This window comes from Sapajus apella, unplaced genomic scaffold (genome assembly GCF_009761245.1).
Source record: "Sapajus apella isolate SASKATOON/1434 unplaced genomic scaffold, GSC_monkey_1.0 scaffold23, whole genome shotgun sequence".
Taxonomy (NCBI): Eukaryota; Metazoa; Chordata; class Mammalia; order Primates; family Cebidae; genus Sapajus; species Sapajus apella.
The window spans coordinates 24,549,494-24,570,889 of record NW_022436963.1 but is presented as its reverse complement, the minus strand read 5'-3'; the positions used below and the strand labels follow the sequence as shown (position 1 = coordinate 24,570,889).

General features: G+C 41.1%; 1 protein-coding gene across 3 annotated transcripts in view; it reads left to right on the top strand.

The window, feature by feature from the left end:
* Positions 1-21,396, top strand: part of PDZRN3 (PDZ domain containing ring finger 3) — a 235,955-nt gene that overhangs the window by 94,068 nt on the left and 120,491 nt on the right. The gene's annotated exons all lie outside the window — the stretch shown is intronic.

Genomic DNA, 21,396 nt, shown 5'->3' with positions numbered 1-21,396 from the left:
TGTGTGTGTGTGTTTTTCCCCTAAAAGATTCTTAGGACTAAGTGTGTCCACCTTACCTTGCCATTCCACTTCTTCCTCCACTCCAAAAAGCACTGATGCACAGACCTCAATGCCAAATTGTATACAACAAGTTAAGAAATTCTTTACCAATATTCAATCCCACAACCTGGTTCATGCTGTTGGACCATCCTGTAAAAATGGTTCATTTTATTACTTTTTTTGAGCTTCACAACATGGCACTATTATGCTGTGAATGTAATTAAAATCCAGTTGGAAATAGAGTGAAGAATAGCATTTAATGTTGAAATTAGCAGAATTTGAAATCATCCACATTACTTCATAATCATATATAAAAGATCATCCTCTTTCTGAGTCAGTTGTTTATTCTTGACAGTTTTTTCCCCAAGAGTCTCCTGTGGGCTAAAACTGGGCCATGTTTTCTTTTGATAACATTAATCTAACTTTAACAGTGCTCCACTGTATATTGCGCGATTTGTCTAATCTTTATTGATGATTGCTTACCTCCACTGGCCATTCTTCCCATTGAAATGTTTTTCTCTACACCGGTAGAGTCAAGACTCCTTAGCAAGCTTTCCCTGGCCTTCAGAAAGGATAACAGATAGTCGGCCTTCTGGTACACCAGATAAAGCAGGACTGGATATTGGAAAGTTTTTTTTAAAGCCAGCTGCTCAAGACACCTGCATCCCAGGCAGGTCTAAGGAGGAGAAATCCAAGCAACCATGTCAGTAATAAGGAGCCATCCAGCCCTCAATCTTTTCAGTCTGGGGGAGCAGCCCTTGATCTCTGAGACCACTGCTTTTTTACCTTGACCTCCATACTTCTGAGTGTCAGCAAGAATTATTTCTCCAGGTTTACTGTGTGTGGACATAAACTGGTGGGCTTTTGGCTATGCCAGAACAGAGACCTCATGAATGGAGCCTCACATGTCTGCTCATACTGGGAGAAGAGTTCTCTTGTTCATGTTTTTCCCAGTTGGAGTAAATAGGGGTTTATAGCCGGGCATGGTGGCTCACGCCTGTAATCCCAGCACTTTGGGAGGAGGTGGATCCTGAGGTCAGGAGTTAGAAACCTCGTCTCTACTGAAAATGCAAAAGTTAGCCGGGCGTGGCGGGCACCTTCAGTCCCAGCTACTTGGGAGGCTGAGGCAGAAGAATCGCTTTCACCTGGGAGGTGGAAGCTGCAGTGAACAGAGATCATGCCACTGCACTCCAGCCTGGTGACAGAGCAAGACTCCATCTAAAAAATAATAATTGGTGTTTATTTCCATCCTTTGGTTTTTAGGTCAAGTGGTCTTTCTGGGTGGTCTGGGACAGGACATGAAAAGTGATTATTTAGAATTTCTCTCGTCCTCCTTTCAACAATGCTGAGTCCACGCTAACCAGAGTTCTGGAAAATGAGTCTTTCTGCTATTAGGAGTGGGCAAATTCTTCTCATAATTAGTTAGACCACTTTAAATAGCTCAAAGAAAGACAGCCACTTTCCCTGAAACAACTTTATTCATAGACCTGAGAATTCTGAGAACAGCTCAGAATGTATGATTTTTTTTTTCATGTCCTAGATTTAGGAATTGGAAATAGCGAGGCTGACAGTCAGATTCTAGTACAGATGGAGTTTTTGATTCTTTGTATTTTATCATAAGAGAAATTGGAAGCTTTGAGAAAGAATTGCCTAACAATACCTACTGCACATTCTAGGTCTTCAGCATTCTGGCTGCCTTTTACTATGAAAGCAAAATATCTGTTTCTAATGGATTTTCAATATTGAATTGTTAAGATCCAGGATGAAGCATAACTTGTGACCTTAAAAACCATTTACTGGTTTATATCCTGTGGGGAGGATAGGAAGTGAGTAATGGATGCTGTCTTTTACCAAGCACCTACTTAATGCCAAGCCATGCATGAGGCCTTCTCCATGTATCATCTCCTTTCATCCTTACCACTGTGCAACAGGAAGGTTATATTGTCCCCATTTCATAGAAGGTAAAAACTAAGACTCAGCCAGGTGCGGTTGGCTCATGCCTGTAAACCCAGCACTTTGGGAGGCCAAGGCAGGTGGATCATCTGAGGTCAGAAGTTTGAGACCAGCCTGGCCAATATGGTGAAACCTACTAAAAATTAAAAAAAAAAAAAAAAAAAAAAAAAAAAGCTGTCATGGTGATGGACACCTGTAATCCCAACTGCTTGGGCTGAGGCAGGAGAATCACTTGAACACTGGAGGCAGAGGTTGCAGTGAGCCAGTATCATGCCATTGCACTCCAGCCTGGGCAACAAGAGCGAAACCCCATCTCAAAAAAAAAAAAAAAAATTAACTGGGCATGGTGGCACATGCCTATAGTCCCAGCTACTCAGAAGGTTGAGCCAGGAGACTTGCTTGGACCCGGGAAGTGGAAGTTGCAGTGAGCTGAGATCATGCCACTGCACTCCAGCCTGGGCAGCAGACCAAGACTGTCTCAGAAAAACCTAAGACTCAAAGAGTTTATGGGACAGGACTGGAGAATATGCACATTCTCTACATCACCCCATCTCTATGTCCTCAATTCATAATTGAATAAGCTTTGGTTTGATGGCTACAGATTTGTTCTTCATAGATATATTTTGCTTTGTTTCTGACTGCTCCTGCATGCAAAGTTGATGAGAAAACCTGACAGGAGAGATGTAATAGAGATAATTTTCTGGGTTTATGCTGGCAAGGAGGGGTCTTAGAAAACAGAAGTCTCCAGCTCTCTAGTTCCTTATCTGTGGAATGGGTATGCGGTTACTTTATGGGTTGGTGTGGGAATACTCTGATGTAATTATAAATATATAAGTAAATTGATTTAATGACTATTCAGCATCTTAGTATTGAGGCTATGGATGGCATTAGATATACAATGGTGAATAATAATAGTGCTCACTTTACGAAAGACTTACTATGTGCCAGAAAGCATGTTAAATGCTTTCCTTGCATCATCACTTTTGATTTTAAGCATAGAAAAAACATGAGGTAGGTAATATTAATCCTACATCCCCTTAAGATGAAGAAACTACTGCCCAGAGAGGCTCAGTAACTTGCTGAAATCACACAGCCTGTGCACAGCAGAGCTGAGATTGGGACCCAGCAATCTATGTCTAAAGCCTATATTTTCACCATGACATCCTAATGTCTGGCTCTACTGACACAACGGGTTCTTGCCCTCAAGAAGCCCACAGTCCAGTGGGGAAAGAACAGAAGAGAAGCAGAGATAAAGACAGTGCACAGCCAAGTGTGGCGAAGGAAAGAGACAGGGTGAGATGAGAGAAACAAGCGTGGAAAACCATGTGAGACTGGCGAATCCGGGAAGCCTTGGCTGACAGAGTGAGACCCAGAAAATACAGGAGGCAGCAAGTGGGGAGCAGCATGCCTGTCCTTGGCAGAAAGGACACTATGTGTGAACCTAGAGATGGGAAAAATCTGGATACCAGGGCTCAAATGGAGTAGCTGCTCATCATGTGTGCATGTGGTTATTGGTAAAGAATACTTTGAGCTTAAAACGTATTCCCAATCAGTTGAAAAAGGACTCTACAGCTGCCTTTCCAGATTTAGTGCCTTCTCTATTTTGTTACATATGTTCAAATTTATGAACATGAAAGCGATTCAGCCTTTTCTTGAATGCCTATAACTGGCCACATTTCACAAATCCTCTCCCTTCTCCCAAATGTGGGAAAACAGAAGGAAGGAGAAGTTTTGAAGTTCTGCCTCCAAATATTTCCTCAGTGGTCTTTTATGGGGCTTGATTCCTTAGAAACTGACATGTGTTCATAAAACATGGCATTCTTCTGCCTGTACACACACACACACACACACACACACACACACACACACACACACACGTATATGACTTAACAAAATCGTAACTATGAGCAAGGAAGCCCCCAAAAAAGCATAGTTATTGTAAATGTGGAAACATGCAATGCATAAAATTAACGAATGTTAACTTATTTGCTCTGCTTTTAACAGAGCCACATAGTGAAAAATCCTTCTGCTAGTTCCTACCCATACCTTTTGACTCAGCCATAGGAGGTAATTTATTTTTAAATTATATAATGTATATACTTTTATATATATTATAAATATATATTATGTTTATTTATAATATATAATTTATTAGAGCTATGATTTTCATATATATGATTCACATTTATGATTTTCATATATATATATGATCTTTCACATGTATATGAAAAGTATACATCTCCTGCCCTTCTGTGGTATGTTTCACCTCCTGAGACATGCTGAATATTTTCCCAAAATGTAAACTAGAATTATGTTCACTTGTAATTTGCATGCCTGGGTAACAATGTCACTAACCTTTGCTACTCCTTTATAAATCGAAATTAATTAAACTGGAGCTTGCCAATGAAAACATATCCTTTTAAACATAGATTTCTAGTCTGTAGCCCTGTCTAGGGGGAAAAAAATCCCTTTTATTAGAAATTGTTGATCTCACATCAAAGCAGCAAGAGAAGACCAAGTTCTCTTTCATTTTTAATAAAGAGGCTTTCTGATCTCAAACGGCACACCTGACCATGTGCTTGTAGGACAGGCAGCCTGTGATGAGTGGCCCACAGCAGTCAAAGACTGTGCTTTCAGAGGTCACTGTTTTTTCCAAAGCTGAACTTGATCTGTTCGGAGTGACTAATTTGTTACTCAGAGGGAACTTGAAATCTCCCTGTGATTTCCTTCAGACTGCTAGTGGTAATATGCATCACTGTGGTTTTTAAGCTTTTTTAAAGACTTACTTTAAATATCTTTAGGAGAAAGGAGTTTTATAGTTTCTTAACTTTACATAAATTAAACCTCAACTTTTTTTTTTAATTTTGCAGCTAGATTGTCTTCTAGTCTCCAGAATTCTTTGATATATTTACAGCCTTGACTATTAAAATGGATGATGGTATCTTGCCATGCCTTCTTTTTTGCAGGTTTCTGTATTAAATAGTAAAATCAGCCCTTTAGTCTAAATGTTTCCCAAATACCCAGAATACAGTGCCTTGTGAAAGGAGAGGTCCCAGGGAAGTGTAAGCATGCCCTTTGCTATCTGCTTGTAAGCAATATTTCGTTTCACTGAAATCATTCATTACTGATTTGTAAATCTAGTAAACTTACTCCCAGGCTCTGAACTCCTTTTGCAGAACACTTTGGATCCTTTGCCAGGGTCTCAGTGAGTGCATTCTCTACTTGTTCATTTCCTGCTGCTTTTTGAAAAGGCTTCTGCCTGCTTTCTGCCAGTTGCATCTGTTCATTCCTAAATGAATGTAGCTTCCGGAAAGCACTGGCCAAGGACATCAGAGCAATGGGAGGGCTGTGTGCTGTCTTGCTGTGTAACATTGAGTTGATGCTTGTCTGAAGCCCTTCCATCCCTGTAGTTGTGCCGTCATATTTTTCTTTGGACCTTTAACCAACTGTTCTGTTTTTGTGGTCATATTTTTCATTTATTTGAAGGGCTGTAATTCATATTATAACATTCCTTATGACCCTCAGTAAAATATTGAGTTTTTTTCTTCCTGCAGAGAATCACTATACAATGCTTTTGTTGTTTTGATATTTTATATCCATAAATGTGTGTATTTGTATATAAGTATATATCAATATGTATACATAAATATATAGCTATTGCAATTTATGATTATTTAAATAAATGGTATTATAGTTTGCTCTAAAGTTTTTTTAAGGTAGTCCATTATGTCATCTCTAAATAATGAGAATTGTTTTTCTCTTTCAAATATCTCTTCCTTTTGGCCAGGCATGGTACCTTATAACTATAATACCAGCACCTTCCAAGGCCAAGGTGAGTGGATCACCTGAGGTCAGAAGTTGAAGACCAGCCTGGTCAACATAGTGAAAACCTGTCTCTACTAAAAATACAAAAATTACTCGGGCATGGTGGCACATGCCAATAGTCCCAGTTATGCAGGAGGTGAGCCAGGAGAATCACTTCAGCCAGGGAAGTGGAGGTTGCAGTGAGTCAAGACTGTGCCACTGCAATCCAGCCTGGGCAACAGAGCGAGACTCTGTCTCAAAAAAAAAAAAAAAAGAAAAAAAAAAGGAAAGAAAAGAAAAGCTTTCTTTCTTTTATTGTATTTTTCTTGTCGTATTTCACTGGCTAGAACATGCTGTACTATCGTAACTTTTCGTTTAGACACTCATCACTGAGGTTTGAGTGAATTCATAGTTAACCATTGTGTCCTAGAAGTAGTAATTCCAATTTTGTCATAAAATGTAGAAACTGCTGTCTGATACAAGTAATTCATATTAGGTACAACTGTTAAACAGCATATCTTCTGTAAAGTGAAATATTCCTATAAAAACAAAGAGAAAAATTATTGGAGTTCCATTTATCAGGTGCTTCCAAAGGTCAGATACCAGGTTAAGAGGGAAACACTCAGTTATTTGATTCTCATATCAAATTTTTAAGGTCTTACCATTGTGCTCCTTCTACTGATAAGGAGACCGAGGCCTAGAAAGTAAGTACAACCTGTTAGACATTGTCAGTATGGTGACGAATACAAGCCTTTCTGAGCACACAGCCTGCTCACTTTACAGCACTGCTTTGTTTTGATGCTTGTGCTCCCAAGGTAAGTTAAAATTCTCTCATTTTTATGTCAGTAACTGGAAAGTCTAAAAGTTAAAAAGAATTCCATTTGTGAGGAAGATTGTATTTGGATGTACATCTCATGTGTATCTCCACATTTAGTGTTACTGTTGTTCAGGGGCCAGCATACTTCTGTAAAGGGCCAGAGAGTCAATATTTTAGACTTTGTGGGTTATACTGTCGCTGTCGCAACTACTCAACGCTACTGACGTGGCATGAAAGCAGCCACTGACAAGATGAAAGGGAATGGGTGTGGCTGTATTTCAATAAAACTGGATTTATGGACAATGAAATTTGAATTTCATATAATTTTCACATGTCATAAAATATTATTATTATTTCAACCACTGAAAAGCTTATAAGCCTTTCAGAAACGGCCCATGGGCCAGATTAGGCTCACAGGCTGTAGTTTATCAACCCCACTCACTACGCTCAAGTCTTTGACAAAACAGAGGAGAGGTGTGTACAACTACTGCCTCTACAAATCGTCCTTCCCCATGTCAACAGGTATTTAACATACATTTCTGAGGGCCTGCTACTGCAGGGCAGCCCCAATTTGGGCAGGAAAGATACAGAGACAAGACAAATTTGTTTTCTAGAGATTTTACAGTCTACTTGGAGAGGTGTTGTGGGGTGGAAGAGGTTAAAAACAATAAGCAATTACAAGGCAGTATGAAAAATGGTTTAGACTTACTACAGAGTGTGCAACAGCCATCAACTTCAGCAGGCATCTGGTGGATGCTGGGCTTCTAGAATCTTAAGCCCTCTGGAAGTGTGTCTGTCTTCCCCCTCAGTGTCTTGTAGCAGGCTAAGTCTTTTGGAGAGACTCACAAGGTTTTAGGTCATATGATGGAGTTCCTGATTTGACACTGCTGTGCTGGAGGCAATTCAGAGACCTCAGAGCAGTGAGCGAGCCCAGCATCTTTTTAATCTGGCGCCATCTGCCCGCCTGCCCCTCCCAAATGCACATTCTGACCCTCTGAAGCTTGGCGAAGCTTTCCTCAGCTGATCTCAGCTCCTCAAAATGAGAGTTAACAGGGGTCTGAGGGGCTGTGCACTGGCCCCGGAAAAGATGTCCAGAGCATGAAGTCTTTCTTGAGGCTGAGTAGAGGAGGGGTGCTGACCGAGTGGCATGCACACTGACCCATTTAAAGAGTCCACCAGCAGCCCTGTGCTCCTGAGGGAAAACATACATTGGCTGCACTTCCCTGTGCTTGTCTCCTCCTTTTTCTCTTGCTGACACGTCTCACTTGAATTAAATCCTGGACTGTGCCGTGCCAAGAGTTCTTTGGTTGTATTCCTGCTGGCCTTTTCCAGCTGCCTGGCTTCCAAGCCATGTGCAACGTGTTCCCCCACTAGCTCCTGTTCTTAAATGTAGAGGTTCTTCGGGGCTCTGGCCCCAGCCCACTGATTTTCCAGTGTTTACACACACCTTGAGTGATCTTAGCCTTGCTTGTAGCTGCATTATCATCTGGGTGCTGATGGCTTTTGAATCAGTATCACCAGCCAGACCTGCCCTCTAGCTTCAGGGTTCTTCCTCAAACTACCTGCCCAAGGGGCTCACCTCTTCCTCATCAACACCTGCTTGCCCCTGCTCCTCCCACACCCACCTTCATTTTTTTCTCTGTGTGTGTGCTTGTGTGTGTACACACATGCATGTAATGTAGGACTTGGGAGTCTTTAATTGTCTTCCTTTTTCCTTCCCCTGCCCCTCCGCTCTTTGAGACCCAAGTATCTGGAGGCCTGAATTGGGCTATAAGGACAACTTAGATTCCATTCAAAGTGTCTTATACTTTAGTTCACTCGTGTTGGTGGTGGTGGTGGTGTTGTCGTTATCGCAGGGTCTTGCTGTGCTGGCGAGGCTGGAACATGCAGTGGTGCAGTCTCAGCTCCCTGCAGCCTTCCCTGTCTCAAGTGATCCTCCTGCCTCAGCCTCTCAAGTAGCTGAAACCACAGGCACATGCCACCACATCCAGCTATGTTTTTATTTTTAGTAGAGACAAGGCGGCACCATGGTGCCCAGGCTCCTCTCCAACTTCTGGGCTCAAACTGTCCGCCCACCTTGGCCTCCCAAAGTGCTGGTATTACAGGTGTGAACTAGTACACCCAGCCTAGTTTACTCTTGAGGTAGCTAATTAACAGACCCAGAGATACCCATTACCTCTTTCTTCTCTAAGCAGGGTGCCAAGGGTGTCTTCCCATATGCAAATCTGATGATGTCTTCTGCCTGCCTACAACTCTTACATGTTCCCCACTGCTTTAAAGGCTGACAGGTATAGGATGTAGGTTTTGCACTACACCACCCCCAGGGAACGCCATTCTCATCATAGACTGTGTGAATAGCACCTCCTACAGTTGTAGGAGCATTGTACAGCCTGTACTGCTGTCTATCGCAGCTCTGGCCCATCAAGTCTAGCAATGCCTTGCCTTAGACGTTGGCCCCACCACATCACATGTAACCTTCTCCCTGGTAGACAATCCCAGGGTTTCTGAGTTAGTATTTCTGGGGTCGGGTATAAAAATCTGCCTTCCTATCATGTTCCCAGTGATGTGATATTGCTGATCTGGAGAACACGCTTTGAGAACCACTGGCATAGCCATAGCTTGACATATTTGATGATTTTTCTCTTAGAACTCTTTACTCACTTAGGGCTTCCAGGACATGCCTGGGCATGGGCTGCCTAACCCATGCAAAAGCTGGAGATATTTCCATTTTATAAAAACAATTAATGATTACACTTACTGTTTTTAAATTAATGCTGAACTCTCCATGAAGCCTGTGAACACATTCCTCTTGGAAGAATTTGAAACACTGCAGATTAAAGTTCCTTCTTTCTCTCATCTTTGCCACAGAAGTTAACATTCTTGTCAGCTTGGTGTGTATCCGTTTTAGACTCTATTCTGGGTTTGCTGGTAGATAATACCCTTCGTGCTGACATTTCCCCCTCCTCTTACTGTGATTCACATCATACCAGCCCTCCTGTTCCATTGCTTGCTGTTTTTCATTTAGCTGTGTGTTCTGGCCTCCTCTTCATGCTGTGTGTAGATTTTGCTGAACCTCCTTGCTGTTCTTACCCACTCTTTCCCACCCTATTGTCTGCCCAGGAGACTCCATCAACCAGTGCTTGCTGGCTTCCAGGTGGGTGTGGCCAACGGGAGCCCTGCGGGAGATCAGAGTGAAGTAGAAAAGTGAGGTTGTCTGGAGCTGGCTGTGGCTGTGGAGGGAAGTTTCCTGAACTCGGCACCTTTTCCAAGCACATTCTGCCCACTGTGGCTGTGGAGGGAAGCTTCCTGAACTCACCACACCTTTTCCAAGCACATTCTGCCCACTGTGGCTATGGAGGGAAACTTCCTAAACTCACCACACCTTTTCCAAGCACATTCTGCCCACTGTGGCTGTGGAGGGAAACCTCCTGAACTCACCACACCTTTTCCAAGCACATTCTGCCCTCTGCACCTACTTTGCAAGTAGACCTGATGCATCTTAAGTATGTCATCTGCTTCCTCAGGGAACCTCACTGCATAGGTGCTGTGGGCTGGATACTTGTGCTCCCACAACAGTCATGGGTTGAAACCCAGTCTCCATAGTGATGGCGTTCGGACGTGGGGCCTTGGGGCGGTGATTAGGCCATGACAACTGCCTTCATGAATGGAATTAGTGACTATAAAGGAGGCCCCAGAAAATTGCCTAGTCCTTTCCACCATGTGAAGACAGAAGGCACCGACCATGAACCGGGAAGCAGGCCCTCACCAGACACTGAATCTGTCAGTGACTTGATCTTGGACTTCTCAGCCTCTGGGGACTGTGAAAATAAATTTCTGTTGTTTATAAGCCGCCCAGACTATGGTATTATATTATGGCAGCCCAAGCAAACTGAGAAAGTACGTATACCTCAGTCTTTTTTAAGTTTTTAAAAATATTGTGGTAAAAATATAAGATAAAATGTACCACCTTAACCATTTTTAAGTGTACAATTCAGTGGCATTAAGCACATTCATATTATTGTGCCACCTTTACCATCATCCATCTCCCCAACTTTCTTATTATCTCAAACTGAAACTATATCTCTTAAACAATAATTACCTATTTCCCCATCCCTCAGCCCATGGCAACCACCATTCTCCTTTCTGCCTCTTGAATTTGACTACTCTAGATACTGCATAGGTGGTATCATAATAGTATTTGTTCTTTTATGACTGGCTTATTTCACTTAGTATAAGATCAACGTTCTTCCATGTTATAGCATGTATCAGAATTTCCTTTTTAGGGCTAAATAATACGACATTGTATATCACATTTTGTTTACCAGTTCATCTGCTAAAATGAACACTTGGGTTGTGTCTACCTTTTGGCAATTGTGAATAATGCAATTATGAATGTGGGCATACCAATATCTCCTCAAGGCCCTGCTTTCCGTTCTTTGGGGTATATACCCAGAAGTGGAGTTGATGAATCATATGGTAATTCTATTTTTAATGTTTTGAGGATTGTTTCACTCTTTTCATCTCCAGTTATGTGTATTCTTTGCTTTGACCTGAAAGACTTAATGGTTATAGTCGCCCTATCTGTATGGCATCCCGCATCAAAGAAACTGATTTTAGTCATGCATGTGAGGTCAGCTGTTTTTGTCTTAACCCATTTATAATTTTGATGCTGGAAAATATTTTGATCCACAAAACATATTACCAAAGTATTATACATTACAGAAACTCTACATCATCTTGCTTGTGAAATACGAAACCATTTTCAAAGCAGATGTGTAGATTACAGATTTGGATTCAATTATATGGCATACTGAATATTTTGATTGCCATGGCTACAGATTCTACAAATATCCTCTAGTTTCTTCCCTGCCATTTTGAGAATATTCTCTTGCGTACATTTCATTCAGCCTTTTAAAGAATCTGTTAGCATCCTTTTAGGCCTTAGCCTCACTGGAACATTAACTTTGAGGGCTTTTGTTTACCTGGTATCTATTCTTCTATAAGTAAATTTTAGGTGCCAAAGAGTTCTCAATAATTATGCAATGTCGTCTTGAGAGCTCTTTCATGTAGAAACATGACCAACATAGCTTTTTTCACATAGAAGACCTCTTGGAAAATCCTTGGTAAACTAGAAGTATAAATTTAAAAGAAACTGTGGTTTGTTCTGAATTGTATTATAACTTGCCAAATGTTAGTCACACATATAAATTATACAGGTTTAGCCAAAGTCACAGAGCTAGGAAATGGAGGATCCAGATTTTAAGCCTGGATCTTTCCACTGAATCACCTTTCCATCCTTCCACATGTGATAGGGTAGATGCACACACACCTCCCTTCAGATGTTCACACTGTTTCAACACGCCCTTGGTGGTAGACCAAGAGTACTCTCCCCAGGTAGGAAGTGACATAAGCACTTCGTATTCTCCCCATAGTGATGGAATTTGGGTTACCAGGATTGAGGAAGAGCCACCAAAACGTCAGCATGGCTGTGATAACTCAGCACAGCAACTTGTACTCAGCTTTCCATTGTGTGTAGTGTTTGCTTTCACCCAAAACGCTCCTCACAGCCCAATCGGTAGGCACATGAGCACAGCCAGCACCAGACCAAGACCATAAATGGACTTGTAGAGTTCGGCTCTGGAAGGTTTGGGCAGGTATCCAGGACTCCATGTCCTGTAACAAGTGTAAACGTTTTCTGGAGTGTTTGTTTTAAATGTCAGAACTTGAGGATAATTTTGGCCAGGGTTGTTTCTACATTTTTCATGGGTACCTATTTATAGATCTGAATCTAAATCTATTTTTTATCAAGCCTACGCAGAAACCATGAAGAAAAAGATTGGTCATTTGACTATATAAAAATTTAAAACTTACATGTGGCAAAAAATAACACACTGGCAAGAGCAGATGAGGGGCTAATTTTCTCCTTTCCTACCATGTTTCTACATGTTAAGGAAAAAGACACACTACACAATAGAAAATTAAGCTAAGAATATAATCAGTTAGCATATGAAGAGGTATTCAACTTCATTCTTAATTAAGAAAATGCACAACCAAATGATGTTGGCAAAGATGTAACAGTTGAATAATAGGCAACATGGATGGATGTGTTGACATAAGCATTCATAAACTGTTAGTGGGAATTTACATTGGTGCAGCTTTTGGCAATGTCTATTAAAATTAAAATTTTCATGCTGTCTGGCTTAAAAATTCCATCATCTACACTGTGGATGTAATCACAAAAGAGTATGCCAAGCTATGTATGTATACAGGAACACATACATGCACGCAAGAATGCTACTTGTAACATTATGCAATGGAAACCCACACCACCACAGTATATCCCTTTCTCACAAATTAGAAACAAGCTAAATGTTAAATAACAATACATCTCTACCACAGGGAGCCTTATTAAAAAGAATGAAATAGAGTTCCAAATGCACAGTTGGACTGATCTTCAAACTTTGTGGCAAGCATTTATAGAAGTTATTCTTAAAATGAGATCTATATACTGGTATAGCTTTTATCTGAAAGGATACATTAAAAATGAGAAGCAGTTACACTTTGGGGACTATTATTTTAGGAATGTGTATAGGCCTGGTTTTGTCTTGTTTTTATTTTATACTTTTTAAAAGGACTTCTCACTCATGCGTTATTTAAATTAAAATTTGACTGAAATCCATGTGAAAATGGCTCTAACAGTTATAGATAACTAAATTTAGCTTTGAGTCTTGATGTCATCTCTGCAATATAATTGTCCAGAGCTAGTTTTTTGGAAAGGAAAAATAAAAGGGAGCTGAGAGCTGATTTCCAGAGTATGATTTAGATATATCTTGGGCTCTGCTTTTCTGTGGAAATCCATCTTTTAAAAATCTTGGGTGGAGTGATATTTGAAATAGAGATTCTGTAATGTGTGAATGAAGTCATTTCCTTATAGGAACTTTTAGGAGTTGGGAGAGAAGCACATTTATTTCTAGGTGATTTAGCAGGGCTGATTTTTGGTGGAAAAGGAGGCTGTCACCCAATTACCTAGTCAGAAAAGGACACCTGGCCTTTGCGTCGTTGGAGCCCTTTGTTTCTGGACCACCAATGAATTTGTAGGGGTAAATTCTTGGGGTGGGGGTGGTTATTCATGTTAGAAAACAGTGTGGGGGATTTTGCTTTACAGTCAGATGTACTAGATTTAGATGTGGCTTCTGTCGCTTTCTCACTTTGTAATCTAGCTGAGCTTGTTTCCTCATCTGTAAAATGGGTTTATGGATAATATTTCCCTTACAGAATTGTTAAGTGCTAAATGAGATTATGCAGATGAGATGCTTATCTTTGTACCTGGAACACAGTAAGCCTTTGTTGGTACCTGTCATTATTGTTGGACCACAACTGTACAATTTTAGCTCAAGATTATGTTCATTTCTGCCAGGATGAAACCAACAAGCTTAGATAGTTCATTGCTTGGAATTCTGACATTAATTGGGTTAAAGAACCAGCACTGGTCAGCCAGGAAAGCAAGTCAGAAGATCAGCCCTCAACCATTGACTAGGTGCCCGATGAGAAGTTCAAAATATAGAAGATTCAGACCTATTGGGGTTGAAATTTCTTATGTCATATGTTTACTGAAAATGTAGGGATTTAAGTATATTTGTATATTCATGGCCCTTGTAGCCCAAATCAAGACCAGAAAATTTGCCTAAATAAGACCTAAGTAAACCCTGAGTACCACTCTCATTCCCCCACCCAGTCTTCCAGCCCAGCTCTTTTATCATTATCTTTTTTCAACCAAAATCTTGATAGAACCATATTTTATTGTTACACACATGCACAGATTACACATTATAGTCCATTTGCCTAGATCATCCATTTGCTTCAGGGCTGCCCTAACCCTGAAGAGTAGTTTAGAGTCATCCCAAATGTTAAACAGCATTAATTCCAACTTGAACTAAGTAGAATAAACAGATCCCAGACCTTCTACCATAGAGACCCAGCTTTTCAATCTTTCTTCAATCTTCCTTTCAACATGATCAAAGCAGCATTCCCTAATCCTGAAGACAACACAAGTACTTCTAAGTATCCTTTGTTTGTCTTGCTTATCCTAACCAAAGGCAATTTTACATTTGTATTACTAATCACCTTCTTCAAATGCATTGTTACTAAAATTAGATTAAATGTCTCGAATGGATTTTTTTGTTTGACAGTGGCAGCCTGAGCCTTAAATATCCTATCTGTGAATGTACCAATTAGAAAGACAAAAAGTTTACATATAGAAACAAATAAGCTTTTTCTGTTGTGTCATCTCTGAAATATAATTTCATCAATGCACTTAAATTTTGTGGGGATGTCTTTTCAAGTGCAATAAAAATTCATCCAAGAACAACAAACTAAGCCATTACCAATTACCATTCAACTGTGGTTCAGAATATTTTAGTCTAGTGGGAGAGCAATATTTCTTTGGTTGGTTCAGTAAAGGTGTTCAAAAATCTTAGAAAATTGAATGAGCTTTATGCTTAGGTCTTAGTTCGGGACCTCCATGTTAAATTCTTGGTTTGAGGCAAGGAAAGGTGAAAACTTATTTGCGGGGTAGTTAGTGTAGAGAAAGAAAACAGTGGCTGTAGTTAGGGACAAGTGAATGTTAACAGGTTTGCTTCTCGCGGTGTTGGTTAAACAACTTCTTAACTGGCCAGGGTCCAGCACGTTAATTATTAACCTAGGGCTGAGCATCTGCTGCCTGATGTATTCAGAATTAGTTTATCATTACCTATAACAACTGCCTTTTATGGTTCCAAAGAGCCTCTATGAAATCTCTTATCACCGCCATACCTAATCTTCATTTACCAGGAACAGTGTGCTGATACTTCTTAGTTAGACCAGAATAAGAAATTTATGGTCAGTTGAAGAATTTTTAATTATAACAGTTTAAAAAGAAGAAGATGACTATGAGCAGCTCACTTGTAGCAATCTTTGGACAGTACTTCGAAGTGACCCACTTTCCCTTTTAACTCTTGGGAAACCTGGGTTGCACTGTTTTTGACTTTGGAGGTCTCTGGGCTAGATTCATAGTGCACTGGCAGGCTGGCTTGCGTTTGAGGTTGCAGCTGGAGCCTCTGCAATCTCAGCACCTGGAAACTGTCTGTTGGTACCCCATTCTTTCCTCCTTGGGTGTGTGTGTAAATCATTGTCATTTTTCTGATTATCAAATTATACATTAAAATAAAGCACTACATGTCCATGTACATGGTAGAAAATCTGGACACTAAAAATGTACAGAAATGGCTTTTAAAGCTTAGTTTTATATGCTAAGCTACTTTTCATTTTAGTGTCTTTTTAAAAACAGTTTTTTGAAACATTTTAAAACGCTCAGCATGTTCAAGTATGAGGGAATATTTGGCTACAAGGCCTTCAGTATGATCCTATCCTATAGCTGGAGGTTTAATAATCAATTATATTAAAGCTTTTCTAAGCCTCCAGAAGAGTTTGTCTGGGTCTTGTTTACTGTAATAGGCAAGTTAAAAAAAAAAAAACTTGAGTTTAATTTATATTTCAATGCACTTTTATTTAGAAAACAAGTGCAACTGGGCTTTATTTATGGAAGGAGAGAGTAGTGCTTCTCCCCACAAAAAACAACAACAACAACAAAAACCAAAAAAAAAAAAAAAAAAAAAACTAAAATTCCTATATGACGCTATGAAACGCCTGCCATTGGGTTTTATGTTTCCAGGATATTGTCCACATAAATATATGCAATGTGAAAAGAATGTGGATGCCTAGTAGCGTGTACGTTTTTTAGCCTTCTGAACCAAGGGTTTATGAAACTGGTTGAAGAGTGTTTTATTGAAACAAGACAAATATTTATGAACAATTTAGAATCATCTGTTTTGAAATGTAAAGTGTGTTCCGAGTGGAGTGCAGAGTTCCAGGTGTTTCCTGTCTGAATTTGGAACGGTTCGCTGCTGTGAGGGGCTTACTGAGTTGTGCTTCCCTAGCTTTTAATAAGAACCAAAGAATCACACAGCTTCCCTGCTAATGCCCAAGTGGCTGAAAGCACTCACAGGAACACACTTGATTTAATGAGTAGAAAGCCTTCGTGAGACACCTAGGTGTGTGTATGCTGATCTGTTATATTTGTCACGGCATTAAAAACAGCAACAAACTTGCTTACTGAAGGAGCGCGTTAACTCCTGCAAGCGTCTAAGCTCTGCTGCTGAAACACATTCGTACCAATCAGAGGTTTACTTTCTGGTCTCTCTGGCTTCAGTGTTGTCACCATCCCTGGTTTCTGTGAAATGGAAATATTATGTATTCGCCCAGACGGTTGGAAGCCGTTCATGTAAATATGGGCCGTTGTGATTTAACTGTCAGCCTGAAAGGCCCTGCTTCCAAGGGCTCCTTTTAAACCAAGCACAATGAGGTGTCTGTTTTAGATGCGGCCGCCAATCCTTGGTTGCAAATACATGGATTTGTTAGCTGTTTGCCAGCAGAACTGCTTTTTACAACATGCCCTGCTTTGTCTGCTGGCGAGGTGGACGGTACTTTAGGTCAGTGAGAAATGCTGCCATTATCTGCCTCCATCCCCAGTTCTGTTCCCCTCATTGGCTCCAGGATGGGATTGCAGGGGAGGCGTGCAGCAAACCATCTTCTTTGGAGGCAATCAGAAAATAAGAAGGGAAAAGCTTGACTTACCAAGAATGTCCAAATGCACAAGCAGAACCAAGTATGAAATCCCACCGGATTCACCCCCTGGAAACCCAGCTCTAGAGGATGCAGACAGGGGGCCCAGCGGACACCCAGGGCTGGAGTAGGGGTGGTTTATAAAGGTTGACCACTTTTCTAGCATGGGCAACGATGGGCTAAGCGAGTCATCGCACTTCCTGCTTGGACCTTTCTGTTTTTGCGTTGGCTACAGCCTTCTTCAGTAGACTTCACTTTCCCTGATGGCGAGAGTCTCAGAGACCACAGTGCCATACAGGCTTGCTTAATTGTTTTTTTAATTGGGGGTAAGAGAGGAGTGAAAAATGGAGAAAAACACGAAAGAGAAACGAAGTCACCCATATTTCTGCCATAGAAAAGTAGCCACTGGTAACATTTTGCCACCTCTGCCTTCAGTGTTTTGTTTTCTCCTTCTGTGTGTATGTTGAAAAGTGATATCTGAATGCTTTTCCTACACATTTTCGTGTTAGAATTGTAGAGTATTTCAGTGGTCCACCCTTAGCCACGGTTTCTCTGTCCAAGGTTTCAGTTACCTGTGGTCAACCATGATCTGAAAATAGATCAGTATAGTACCTATCTTAAGGAATTTTGAGAAAGAGACCACATGCATATGTAACTTTTATTACAGTATATTGTTTTAACTGGTCTGTTTTATTATCTCTAACTGTGCCCAATTTATAAATTAGGCTTTATGATAGGTGTGTATAGATAGGAAAAAAATGTCGTGTATGTAGGGTTTGGTATCATCTTTGGTTTCAGGCCTGCCTTTGGACTCTGGCAATGTATCCCTAGAGGATAACGGGGAGGTGACTATACATATATCATTAAACCTGTCCTTGGATCTACCTCCTCCACTCCCAGCTCCGAACCAGCCTCCTCCCCACTTCAGGGGTCAGTCTTTATCAATTATGTGTGTTCTTTCCTTCTGTATATTGTGTTTATGTGGTCTTTTACATTTCCTTCTGCTCAGGCCTCTTCACTGGCATAGGGCACATGCTTTATTCATTCCCCTATTACTGGATATTTAGACTGCAGTTATTTTGCTTTTCCAAGCTGTGGTGCTGCAAGCCTTCTTAGACCTTTTTCCTTGCACGTGTATATGTGCTAGTGTTTCTTGGGTGGAGATCTAGAGATGGAGCCACCAGTTTCCAGGCAAGACCAGACATAAAAGGTCATACGTAAGGAGCACTAGTTTAAACACCCATGAGCTATATTTATTACGGTCGTTCTTGAGTTCTGGCTGAAGAATTACGTGACAGTTAGCTACAGGAGTTAGAAAGCGTGCAGTAGGGATCCTGTTGAATCCTCAAGCTAAGTAGTTTTCCAAGCTGGTTGCAAATCTATTTGGTATTTTCCTGATTATCAAAATACTTGCCTCTGATAGGAAACATTTGTTTGAGGGCCTCTCCTCCTCCACCCCCAACCTCCAGTGTAGGACAAATGAATCAGTCATGGTAGAAGAAACAAATGGCTTTTTGTTGTTGCTGCTTCTTTAATCTGTTGTTTTCAAAACATTTGCAACTATTGCTTTCAAGGAAAGGGTGGCTGGAGGCCCCGGCCCCTGATTTCCTCAGGTGGAAACATTTGCAGCAGGTTTTCAGGGAAGTCATAGAGAAGAGCTGCCCACCCATACCAGGATTCAAGGCAGGAAGTTGTCTGTTTGATATTTAGTCGGGCATCTTTGGGCAAGAACTGATTATTCAATCAGAGTTGAAAGTTACTGCTAGGAGTTGCTTAGGCAGTAAGAGAAGAGGCTGTTTTCCTCGGAAAGGCCTAAAAGCCTGAATCCCCAATTTAAAATTAAATTTTTCTGTGATTTTCCTACAGGATCTCAGGTGAGAGATGCTTCTTGCCCTCCAAGACTCAAAATTTAATTTATCAGTAAGTTAGCAAGTACTGAGGGAATGCCCCTTTGAGCCATAGCACTGTGAGATCCAGAAGGGACATTAGCCACCATCTCGTTCAATGATCTTGTTTTTATAGAAGAGGAAACTGAGGCAGGAGAGAGGAAATGATCAGCCTGGTTCCCACATGTTGGAGAAATTAGGGGACAAACATACAAACAGAGGTCCAGTTCCTGCGCCTTAGCAGAGACCACAGGGGTCTGTCCCCTCCTGAGTCCACCCTGTGCCTGTCCCACGGTAGGTGCTCAGGGAGCATGTTACCCTGACACCATCCCTTCCCCAGGTCGCTGGTTTCCAGTGTGGTTATGAGGACAAAGTCGCTTCCTCACAGGGGGCTTGGAAAATAAAAAAAGGAAGAGTCAAAACACATAAGAAATGGAAATAACAGAGTAAGCCTGTGTGTTTTAAAAATTATTGTTTATATCTTGCCTCCTTCCACAAAGGATTTGAGGCAGCGTAGGAGAGTTAAACACCAACACGAGAGCCCTCACTGCACAGTAAGTAACTAATTGCCACATGAGGCTTACAGATAAATGCTGAGAGCCCGGGTGGGGGAAATTGTCTTTGCTGCTGCAGAAAGGTTTTGGGCCTGTCTGTATAAATATAGGCATAATATATAAATAGAACCTCAAAGGTACACTAGGGGCTCTGTTGCCAGAGGTTTATTTATTTTGGGGGGGGGGGGAGGTTGTATGAGGAGGCCGTGGTTATGGCCAGGGAAGTGGACAGGGGAGAGAAAAAAAATATTTATTTTCCAATGTATCAATTTTGTGTGCCATACCCTGCCTTTTCACAGATCTCTTTCAGAAAGTCCTCTATGTTTACATTTCCAGAGAAGTTAAAATGAAAGACCCTGTTTACATTTATAGTTAAAATTAAAAACAAGATTTACCTGGGAGCCAGTACCCTCCTATGACTAAAGGTTTGAAATTAGGGCTTCCCGGTTTATCTTTCTTAAGAATAGAAAACTGTTCACTCCTAGATCGCCCCCTAGTGGTCCCTTAAGTCACTGATTGTCTCCTGCCTGAGGAGCTGCACAGCCAGTCCTAGTTGGAGGCACCATCATCTGTTGGTTGCATTGCCAAGGTGAAATTGGCCATCACGATGACAGAATCCTGCAAGGGGAAACTTTGGTTGGCTTTTCTTCTTTCACTCCCAGGATTTTCCTTTATGTCTCCACCACTGTTTCCAGATTTCTGAAGACCAGTGCAGGAGTGAGTTTATGCACAAAGCTCTGAGGACCAAAGTGGGAGGGAGATCTTCCTTGAAAATTACTCTGCTGAGGTCTTGTTCCTTGTTCAAGGCAACACCATGAGAGGAGTTGTATGGAGGTGGCTGCCGCTCAGTAAGGGTGTCCAGCATGTGTGGGGCAAGAGGGGTTTTTTGAAGTATGTTGCTAGTCAATAGCCAAGCCCATTGTGAAGAGTGGGAACAGGGCTAGCAGTAGCTGCATCTGTTTTTATCTGCTTTTTTTTTTTTTCCTTTTTTTTTGACAGTCTTACTCAGTCACCCAGGCTGAGTGCAGTGGCTCAGTCTTGGCTCACTGCAATCTCCACCTCTTGAGTTCAAGCAATTCTCACGCCTGAGCCTCCCACGTAGCTGAGATTACAGGCATGCGCCACCACGCCCGGCTAATTTTTGTATTTTTAGTAGAGTCGGTGTTTTACCATGTTGGCCAGGCTGTTCTCAAACTCCTGGCCTCAAGCGATCGCCCGCCTCAGCCTCCCAAAGTGCTGAGATTACAGGCATGAGCTACCGCGCCTGGCCAGCTGCATCTCAGTCACAGAATTTTTGTTAGCAAGTCTGACTTAGAGTTGCCAATACCTGAAGAATTTCTTTTGTATGCAGTTTTAGAGCTCCATTAAGGCTTCATTTAAATACATCTTTTCTTTGCCAAGCATTCAGCTGCAAGTAGTGATTTCTCATATGGCTGATTCTAATTAGACCTGATATTATCAAACTCCATAACTTCTCCAAGCTACAGAAGTGATAGTCTCATTTCTAAAAACACTGGAAAGCTCACAGTGAGAAGTAACCTGTCATCTCACAATACAGAAAAAATACCTATTACTAATTTGGTGTATGCCTTATGTGTGCTTCATGAGGGGGTGTTAGAAAATGAGAATAAAATATATGCTTTTATGTGCACATACACATTTTTTAAAAGAGATCATCATTTTT